The sequence below is a fragment of the Macrobrachium nipponense genome, chromosome 27 (genome assembly GCF_015104395.2).
Source record: "Macrobrachium nipponense isolate FS-2020 chromosome 27, ASM1510439v2, whole genome shotgun sequence".
In the NCBI taxonomy this organism is placed as follows: domain Eukaryota; kingdom Metazoa; phylum Arthropoda; class Malacostraca; order Decapoda; family Palaemonidae; genus Macrobrachium; species Macrobrachium nipponense.
Window position 1 is genome coordinate 63,126,325 of NC_087216.1, and position 12,500 is coordinate 63,138,824.

Genomic DNA, 12,500 nt, shown 5'->3' on the forward strand with positions numbered 1-12,500 from the left:
TTTGCATTACGCGAAAATTACAACATTATTTTTCTATGATAATATAGTGTTTAAAATATTTCTTACTGAGGGTCTTTATCAAAATCTATTCAGATTTCAGATTAGATTTTAAATATGGTATTTAAGTACATATATCAAATATGTTATAAACTATGTTACCGGTGTATTATGGTTTTATTCACTTAGCGCTGAGAGGATCTAGTGTTGGTCTCTGGTGGAGGTCCCCAAAGGGGCTGTTTCTGTCTCTTCTTTGTTGATGGTGTGTCATTTGAGGCAGCTGGGCTTCTCTGTCACCAAAAGTGAGGATTATACCAATCCCTGCCTTACGTTTAGTAATGTATATCTTATTGACCCCAGTTTATTCGATTTCATTTCATCTCCCACGGTTTGTTTCACTTTAGTGTATTTTACTTTCGAATGTTTTTGTTATGGATAATAATAATCTTACTATAATGGACGTTATCTCCGTAGGGGGGTAGCGCCGTCAGTGTACCTCATCGGTCGGCAATATAGGCATTACCTAAGGTTCTTTGCAGTGTCCCTTCGGCCCCTAGCTGCTACTACTTTCATTCCTTTTACTGTACCTCCGTTCATATTCTCTTTCTTCTATCTTACCGTCCACCCTCTCCTAACTATTGTTTCATAGTGCAACTGCGAGTTTTTCCTCCTGTTACACCTTTCAAACCTTTTACTGTCAATTTCCATTTCAGGGCTTAATGGCCTCAGTTGCCCCAGTGCTTGGCATAATGCTAAAAATCTATCTAAATCAAATCAAATAATGGACGTTATATCTGTCTGCCCGTCCTCCGTCTGTCATTCAAATCACGGCCACCAAACGGCTGGGTCTGATGGGCATGAAACATGGCAGGGTTATAGTAGGGCACCCCTAAGATGGTTTATAATACGGTTTCATCCTACCTCTCACCTTCCGAAAAGGGTGGCGTTGAGAAGGGATTCCCTGAAATGGAGCTGGTTCTGCCCGTGAAACGGGAATGGTTATGCCCGTAGACTAAGTTACTTTACGAATTGATCATACATAATTTCTGTATACATATGATTATCATTTGGAAAAGGATACTATAGGGTAAACATCAATGACTCAATGACGGTGGGGTTTGAGAAAAGGGTTGACAGAGTGAGAATGAATGAGGGAGAGGAAGTGAGAGAGAGAGTAGACTGGTGATAGGAGACAAAAAGAGAAAAATGATAGGGAGGGTTAGAGATAGACAGAGACAGAGAAGAGCGAGTGTTTGGGAGAGAAGAGAGAGAGAGAGAGAGAGAGTTGGTATTAGTGAGAAGAAAGAGGGAAAGAGGCATTGATGGTTGGAGAGAGGTGTTAGGTAGGAGGAGAGAGAGAGAGAGAGAGAGATAGAGTTGGTGTTAGGTAAGAGAAAGATGGAAAAGAGAGAGAGAGAAAAAATGTATGTATGGATGTGTGGTATACATCTGTACTTTGCTTAAACGTCATGGACGCTATACAAAAATGTGAATTGTAATTTATAGAAGTCCAGTGCATTGTATGAAGTATTAAGAAGGTTCCCAGAACCTCACACCTCCTGCACACAGTGCACCAGACAAGTATAACCTTCATCACTTCTCAAGGAATAAAAGATGTTTTCGACTCTCTAGACGCAGCGATTCTCAACTAGGGTTCCGCGGAACCCTTGGGTTCCTTATTCCATCATCAGGGGTTCCATTGGAAACCCTGGGTTTCCTCATTCCATCATCAGGGGTACCGCAAGGCCTTGAAATCAATATGTACTGCAAATGACGCTGATCTGAATTAACACAGCTCGAATAGCAGTGGTAGATATTATATGATTTTTATTAAGTAATTTACATATATATATATATATATATATATATATATATATATATATATATATATATATATCATATATATATATATATATATATATATATATATATATATATATATATATATATATATATATATATATATATATATATATATATATATATATATGTCTATATATATATATATATATATATATATATATATATATATATATATATATATCTATAAATATATATATATATATATATATATCATATATATATATATATATATATATATATATATATATATATATATATATATATATATATATATATATATATATATATATATATATAGTGACTGGTGGATAAAGGTTCCCTAGGATATGACAAACTGTTTCAAGGGTTCCTTGAAGTATAAAGATTGGGAATCACTGCCCTAGAGATACTAATCCGACCAACCATTGGAAGTCTTTCCCGAAAGTTTTCTCTTATCAGTGCAATAAACGTCAGTCGGCTCCCTCTTTAGATCAGCTTTATTTGAGACTGTCGCCGAAGGTAAACTGGATTCCTGGAAGTTTATCTTTTTTATTTATGCCGATGTTCCTCGTTCTATAGTGCACTGAGCAAGGGAGGAAGGAAGCCTCCAGTTGATGCTGCAGACATCATGAGCGTCGAACGTGGAATGCTTTGAGTGTCTCTTTCTGAATGGATGGGGAGAAATTGGGTGTTAATCATTATTTTTTATTACATTGATAAAACTTCTCGCGTTTATTTTTTCCTAACCCTTTATAAAACCTTTTGCGAAGATAACCAAATCTTGAACAATCGGATAAATAAAACTAGTGTATTAAAGTATTGTCAGTTTTGTCGTATTGTGAAACAATTGTTCTACTCAATAAGAGTGAACTTACATTTTTCCAGTATAAAATCATTGCAAATTACCAGTCGATGTATTTTACCCACAAGGAACAAGACGTCCACCGCAGGGCAGCGGCTGCTGAACCCTTAATGCAAAAACGCAGACTCTGCCCAAGGTAAGAATTTGCAGGGAACAGCAAAAATCCTTAGACAAATGACACACAAAAGCCGAGTTAGTTTTTGCCTTTCCGATGCTTAATGGAAGCGGTCAGGAACTAATTACATTAATTAGTGCTATAAAAAGGACAGGCTTGGATCTTTTTTTACGAGACTTTAGATTTCCTGTCTGGAATTTCGGTAACTGGCTTGGGAAAAAGAGAGCAATTTAAACCGAGAAAACATTGTTGGAACACTGGTGTACGGGATACTGGGAGTTCATTCAGTAAACGAATTGATCTGAGGGACACTCGTGTAGGGAATTCATCGAACACTTCTTTCACACATTTGCTATGTTATCTTTGATGCCAGTAAATACATACATACATACATACATATCTGGTGATTTTTTTTTAAAGAACATGGTGACCGTCAGAAGCAAGATTTTTCGAAGTTTTCTTTCATATTGAATAATATTTCCTAAAAATGATTTACACGTAATGATTTATAGACTAAACAAAGCAATAAAGAAGAGAAAAACAAAGTTAGAATGATACGAAGAAAAATATTCCTATGACAAGTCAGTAATCGATACTTTTGGTAAAAATACGTAGAAATTAGGTAAGTTATTTTTTCATATTTTTTCAGCTAAAATACATTCATAATTGATTAAGAATTGATGTATTCATATAATTTTTTTTTCTAATTACAGGAAACACGCGAGACACCTTCCTTGCCCTGACGCTGCGGTGAGTAACTAAGCATTATATTCGCGAATTTTGTAGGTAGCAACTTTAAAGGAAAACATTGCTCTCTAATTTCTGAAGATTTCGCTTTTTAAAAACACAAGTATTTTAGTATTGGAAAAATCTCAAAATAGTTGTTCTGTTTCGCGTAGTATCGTTATCTCCATATTATAATAGGCTTGGCCGTTAGCCATTTCTCGTAACAAAAATTAAAGCATTTCTTTTTATATTTTTTTTTTAAATAGACGTTTGACGATTACCAACAACAACATCATCATCATCATCATCATCATCATCATTATACACTGAATAGTATGGCCGTGTGGATGCCGTTGAAATTGTCTTGTAGTTTCCAGTCTCTCAAATGAGTTTCTTCGTAGCAGCAGGTAAATTATACAGCAACTGTCCAACAGGAGGAGCCACCCCAGCCCCTCCCCCACCAAAAGCTTTGCCAACTAACAAAAAACCTCCAGAACTTCTGTCAGCTCGCTTGCGGGTGTAAGTACGGCACAGGTGTAGTGCCTCAGGCATCATTCGCCTTTAGAGAATGATAGAAAGTTCTACCGAAACGTTAGGATATAAACAAATATTTTGCAGCTGCTGTATAATTAGCTGCTGCTACGAAGAAACTCGATCAAGATTTTGAGAAATCACTTTTCTAAGTAAACAGCAATACAGACGGCCATTCTATTCAATGAATTTTGTATGAGAAAAAGTCTTCTTCGGATATCATCAGGTGAGGAACTGTTATCCCAAAACAAAACCTCAACGTTTCAATATCCTTTGTACAATCTTCAGGTAACTGAGTTTCCCGCTTGTGTTTGTCTGTAGGAAATCAGCTAAGATGTTAAGATATGATATAAAAAGACGTAAATTTAAACGTATTTAAAATGATTTCCTGCAATTTACTTAATTTTTATCATATTTCAGTTTGTCGAATGTGTTTTATCTAACGTTTTTGAAAAAAAAAAAAAAAAAACAATTATAGAACAAATGTCTTTATCTCTTGACACTATTGTCATAATCGTTTAATCTCCAGCGGTTACCATTAGAAACCCTACACCACTCTCTCTCTCTCTCTCTCTCTCTCTCTCTCTCTCTGGTCTCCTCTCTCTCCTCTGCTCTCTCAGATAAGATTCCTTTAAGGCATGGGTTACTCCATTTTCCTGTATTTTTCACTGAAGATTTAACTCAACTAATTTGGTGGAAATAAAGGTCCGAGATCAAATCGGGGGAAGCAGCAATCTCGTCGTTTTCAGCATCTGATTTTAACTAACTTAATTCTCTTAGATTTCTTCCTCGAGCGGAGAGGTAATCTTTATATAGAAATGATTACGGGGAAGTCTTGGGTCCACGAGTTAAGGGTTCTCTTTTGTCACAGTTGCGCTGAACTGTGTTGGGTTCTTTAACCAACCAACCTACAACTTAAAGAGGATGACCTTTGTTAGCAAGTGATGATACAAGAAGTAAAATCATAACAATTTATTTAACACTATAGTAATTGGGATCAATTTAACACAAAAGAAGGTATGCAAATGACATAAACAGCTTTCATGCTACATCTAAGCGGACTGGTACATAGGTGCTGATGACGAGCCCGCCTAGGCCCATCCACTAGAGCTGTGAGCTGTGATCCGCTGTAGGTGGCTAAGAGTGGTGCCACGGACCCACAGGAATTGTAGACAACTTGCACCAAGAAGCTCGAACTGTGGTATACTGCACCAAAAATGGTCACTGGAACTAAATACAGCACTCGCATAATCAATCCATTCGTAGTGTCGGGTCCTCTTACGTTGGGAGATATATTAAGAAAATACCACAAAGGTAACAATACCACACAGGTAACAACAACAGAACCACACGGGTAACAACCACACAGGTAACTGAGTTTTCCCAAGTTCACAAAGCATGGGAGCACCCAACATCACGTAGCGTTAGACAGAGAAGGAACGACCCCGAACACTCGGTTCCAGTGTCGAAGAAGTCTCAAGAACTTGGCTGCCTAATAAACACTTAACGAGCCCAGTAACCACCGACACGCTAGTTACAAACTTTAAATATATTCAGCGATATTATTGGAACATTATGCACTAATATAATATTAAATGTGTCATCTTTATTTGAGCATGTTATAAATGAAGACCTCACACAGAGAGGTTATTACAGTACGTATATTTTTATAGATATTCACATTGTTAAATACTTACATATTTGCATACACATCTATACATATATATATATATAATATATATATATATATATATATATATATATATATATATTTGTATGTATGTGTGTACACATACATAGATATGAGTCCATTGTGAGAAAGAGGACAAATAAACGATGGGGGGGAAAAACTTACTGTAGTGAAAAGATAAAACCTCCGTAATTAATAAAAGCTTCTGGATAAACACTCCACAAAGTTTTACTATTGGAGTCTCGCTAATTAAAATGAAATGAAAGATTAGGGCAATAATGAAAAGGACTTGGAATTGTCTTTCCCCCTATATATATATATATATATATATATATATATATATATATATATATATATATATATATATATATAAATCGCCGATAAAGGGAAGAGGACACACACAGATGTACAAGCTGTTCTTTATTCCAACCTTTTCGTATTTGTCTACATAATTATATCATCAGGGCTGTTAAAATGGAATATAAAATATCTTGCAAAGTTGTAATAACTAAGTCCGAAAAAATTGATAACTTATTTTTACAAAATATACACACACACACACACACACACACACACACACACACATATATATTATATAGACTATACTATATATAGATAGATATATTACATTATAATATTATACTATATATGATATAGAGAATATAGATATATTAGTATATAGATATAACATAACAATATATACGTATATATATATATCTATATTATATATAGATATATATGATGATATATATATATTATCTAAGAATATTACGTTATATAATATATATACATTATAATATAGATATATATATAATAATATATTGTTAGATATATAATAAATTAGTATATATATATATGAGATTATATATTATTATATATATAATATATTGTACAAAAGTTGTAATCCAACTAGATCCGAAAAAAATTAGAAAATTGTTATTATCAAAAACCCCATACTTATATATATTATATATATATATCATAAAATATATAATATATACCGTTATCATATTATACGTATATTAAAAAAAATATATACTAATATTTATAATATTAGAATTATATATAATCATATAATATATAAGATACTCCTATATAGTATATATATATTATATATATATAGAAATATTATATAATTATTATGGTTGTTTTAAAGTAAATTGTAAATAACTAGATCCGAAAAAATTAGAAATTGTTATTATAAAACCAATTAGTATAATATCTTATATTATCTATATATATATATATATATAGATATATATATATTATATATATATATATATATACGAATGAATAAAATTTTAGAAAATACATTTAGTTAAGAAAGTTTAAAGTTCTCCAGGCCCTGATCTTCGGTTTTCTTTGGCCGATAGCCAGTGTTGGTACAAGTCCCAATGCCTAGGAAACGAGGCCAGTGTGTCGTTAGGCCCACTGTTTGACCCCCCAGCCTGAGGGCTGGTACCGATTCTCTTCCTAACCCTCCCGAATTTTCAGACCGCCTGGTTGGCGGGCACCGGTTTCTTGCGATGGGTCCATCCCCTTCAAATCAAAAGCAACAGAATATACAGTAAACTGAAAATGAAAATAGCAGAGAACGTAGCTACAGAGCACAAAATGAAGGAACGACCTAGAGGAGTGACAGCCTTAAACTAAACAGAATTAAAAACTACACAAGTCAACGCGACAGACAAGTTGCTTCATAAAATGTGATTCCAGAATAACAAGGTCTTGAGGGTTGGTGATGTGGCCTCAGATGCAGAAGACTTTATTGTCAATATATGTTTTACAAATTTTCGAGTAGTTCCTAATATCGAATAATGTTCTGGGTTTGAAGTTTTGCTACCAGTAAGAAAACCTGCGCCACGATGAGAATCGATACGCACCTTAAGGAGGCTTCTGGCGGATCCCATATCAGTCCCTTTGTGACATTCAGGGAGAGTACACTTATAAACAACACCAGTGGACATATAACTTGATAATCGCTCCTAGTTTTAAAGAGTGAACTGAATGTGAAAGGGTTCTTAGGAATTAGATGAACATCAATGGCAAAAAAAGCTTCATTTGCGTAAACTTTTTGTGGAATCTGAAGTCATGAGTAAATATAAAGCATGAATAAAACTTCATTTTTGAGTCTGTTAAAACTTTTGGTATTGAAATGGAATGTTTGTTTAGTAGTTGCTACAATTTCCTATACACCATCTTTGCAGGAAAACAAGTTATAATTTTTTAAAAATCAATAAAAAATGTAATTTCATTATTGAAAAGGCTCCAGTTCGACGGAAGGACGAGTGCTCTGTGGGGAAGGGTAGAAACGGGGTTGGATCTAAAATCAGCAAAACATGAACGATATTAATGGTATTAAAACTGTCGTTTTGTCTGAAAACCAGAACGTCCAGGAATGGTAGACGGTCCTCTGCCTCTTTCTCGATAGTGAACTTTATGTTTTGGTGTATTATTATACTGACATTTTCTACGAAGAGGTCGGCTTCATTTCCACTTTTAAAGATGACGAACATATCGTCAACAAACCTGGAATAAAAAAAGGAGCAGAATCTTAAAGGGCAATTATCGAACAGGTGCTCCTCCTGGGAGCACATGAAAATATTAGCAAAGTTGGGGCCAAGAGGGGAACCCATGGCCATGCCCTCTACTTGTTGGAATAATAGACCATTAGAGATAAAAGCAGTGTCCAGCACTGAGAGTTTAGTTGTGAAATGCTTGCGATTAAAATGGTTAAAAGTAGAATCGTGAACATGAAACATCTGGTTAAGAATCATTTCAGTAGTTTCTGCGACAGGGATATTATTTAGTAACTAATGACTCTACGTCGAGACTGGCCATGAATATATCAGAATATTGTCGACGAATGCTTTCTTTGAGTTGCAAAGAGTTATTAACTGAATATTTAAATTCTTAGTTAGATGCTCCAGAATGGATACAAGAAATTGAGTTAGATTATAATTTGATGGTTTAAACGAAGCAAGGAGAAGTCTAAGGTGAACGTCTGGTTTATAATTTTTCGACAGGCCGTAAAGGATCCCAAACGAAGACTCTGTCGAACAAAAGATCTTGATAAATACATAGTTTCAGTGATAACCTTTTCGTTCCTCAGAGACCTAAGAAAACTGTTGACTTTATCTTCAATTTTAAGGATATTATAGTGCTCAGACGTCCCGATAAGTTCAAAATTTGTGCTGTTGTTTAACAAACTTTCCATTTTCGAGAGGGACTTCTCTCACTTGTTGAGCATCACAGTACCTGTACCTTCATCAGGTTGGATATATATGTGTGTGTGTGTGTGTGTACATAGTATATACACACATCATATATATATATATATATATATATATATATATATATTATTATATATATATATATATTATATATATATAAAATTACATATATATATATATATATATATATATATATATATATATATATATATATATACTACATATACATATATATATATATATATATATATATATATATATATATATATATATATATATATATATATATATACATGTAAGTAAATAGCCACATGAAAGGTGAAGAATCAAAGACCAGGTACCAAGCGCTTTCGTGTATTGCGTACACTTCTTCGGGGTACAAAGTAAAATTTTATAAATAGAAACATAAACAAGAAAATTTCACAGAACAAAGATCAAAACCATTAACAAGCAAATTATCATTACAAATTGTCACTACCAAACAAGTAAGAATACTTTAAAAGTGCTTAAGAACTGAAACTGCAGTTAGTATAACAGGCTGTTGCTAAAAGGTGACATTGTATTTCCCTACAATTTTATAAACAAGGTAACTATCTAATTTAAAAAGACCTGAACTCAGATTCATTAGTTGATCGTTAAAATGCTTAATAAATGCAGATTCAGTTATGTTTCTTTTTACAATATGGTTACAAAATATTACTTCAGATGCATTTTTCCAGTCTATAATATGGTTAAAAATCATTCATGTGTACAAATAAAGCACTCGTCGATTGACCTGTTCGAACTGCGTAACGGTGTTGTTTTAGACGGTAATCTAGTTCTTTACCAGTTTGACCAAGGTAGTTGTAATTACAGCCAGCACAAGGAATCGTGTAAATGCAGCCACTAGTTTGTTTTGGGGAATTACGCACAATGATATTTTTGAAGTGTTCCTGAATTTTTATATACCACATTTATCTTGAAAATTTTCAGTAATTTCTGAATAAAAGAAAGATTGACATTATATGGCAGTGTTAAGATATTTTCTCTCACAAAGGCTCCCGATTGTTAGTGGAATAAAAAAATATTTCTAGCTTTTCACTGCAACAAAGATTTGGTCAAATTAAAACCTTTTGGGTATGTTTTAACCTATGTTTCCTACCGCTTCATTAAATTTTAACATGTTTCTCGGAGTCTAGGAATTCCGGACTGCAAATCCGGTAGTTGAAACCCTTAAAAACATGCTACAAAAAAAACTGAGAGTTTTACATTAACAGGGTGGTCTGAATAATAGTGGATATATGAACACATATTGGTAGGTTTCCTGTAAACATCAAACACAAAGCTTCTATCCCTTCTATGAACCAAACATCTGAAAACGGTAATGAACATTATTTTCTTCTTCAACGGGGAATTTAATAGAAGGTACCAAATTATTTAACTTTTCTAAAAATATGTTCAAATTTTCGCTCATGGGCCAAACACAGAATATGTCATCAACATATCGAAACCAAAGAACCCCCTTAGGCAAAATACCTAGGTAATATTTTTACTTCAAAAAATCCATATACAGGTTGCTAAGTACTGGGGAAAGGGGATTTCCCATAGCCATTCCAAACTTTTGATGGTAATAATTTCCGTTAAAAACAAACTTGCAATCTTTAAGCGCATAATTTCATCAATTCTAAAATTTTGTCAGAAGCCAAAGGTAAAATATGCTTTGCTAATTCGTCAGCTAAAAAGTTCAACAAATCATCAACTGGAACATTGGTAAATAAAGAGGTAACATCACAACTGATCATTTTAAAGACGTAATTTACTTGAGCATTACTGATTTTTTCAACAAAATCGGTATTATTCTTTATATGTGATTTAGACATGTTTCCGACAATAGGCATAAGAATCTTAACTAACCATTTAGACAGTTTATATGAAACACTACCAACCGACTGATTATTGGTCGGACAGGATTACCAAACTTGTGCGTTTTAATAAGACCATACATATACGGTAAGGTTGGACTTTGCGAGGAAAACTGTTTGACTAGAGCATCATTTCCTATTAAGACACTTTTTAATATCTTATTGAAATTACTATTAACTGAGGCAAGGGGGTTTTTTCTTAGTTCTGAATAAGTTACGGGATCTGACAAAAGATTGTACATTTTTCTAACATACTCATCCTTATCCATTATTACCAGAACCTGGGATTTATCAGCTTTCGTAATATGCAGGTCATTATCGTTTTTTAAGTCAATGTAACACTTTATAAAGCGTCTAGGAATACTAGTTGGGATTAGTTTCGACATGGCACCGTAAACAGTACCTTTACAAATATTAATTCATCACTAGATAAACTACTATTCCTTTCCCAGATTATTAAATGAATTAGCAACATCTACATAATCAATATTGGAAACCTGGTCTTTGATTCTTCACCTTTCATATGGCTATTTACGTACATATTTGTCACGTGCTGTTTGGTGACTTATTGCTGATATATATGTTATATATGTATATATATATAATATATATAATATATATATAAATTATATTATATATATATAATATATGATATATATATATATGGTTAGATATATATATATATATATATATATATATATATATATATATATATATTATAGAGATATATATATATATATATATATATATATATATATATATTATATATATATAAATATATGTACATATGTATAATGTAGATGTATATATATCTATATAGTATATATATATATAGAGATATATATTATATATAAATTATATGTATATATATCTATATAGGGTATATGATATATATATATATATATATATATATATATATACATATATATATATATTGATGTGTGTGTATACTATGTACACACACACACACACACACACATATATATCATATGTGTGTGGAGTGCGTATCTGTGTATGCATATATGTGTAAATATATGCCTCAGTTTGTATTGTCCTTTTCTATATTCTTAAATATTTTCCCCTCTGCTTTCTCAACTCAAAAGCTATTAACAGCCACATCCATAATACTGATTACAGAGACAATACAGGTTGAAGTTATGGAAATGGTTGCAGTAGTGACTGTAGTTGTAGAAATAAATCACAAATCCAGGAATGAAAAGGATAATCCCATATCCATATTGAAAGTAGACAACAACCTTCCAGCAGGAGGAGCAAAAAGGACAAGAATACTGCGCAAAGAAAATCTGTTCCTGTGGTCGTCACAGATGTCATTTTGAGATAAAGTCCCGTGGCTGAGGGATCTATCTTCTTTTGTCGTCCTCTGTACCGACTCATAATTTGACAGAAGATGACATGATTTCCCGACGGGGGGTTGGGGCAATTTCCATCAAGAAGGCTCTCTCTCTCTCTCTCTCTCTCTCTCTCTCTCTCTCTCTCTCTCTCTCTCATTGATGCTTTACACATACTGCATACATACGTACACAGACAAACACACAACACACACACTATATATATATATATGCACACACACACACACATATAT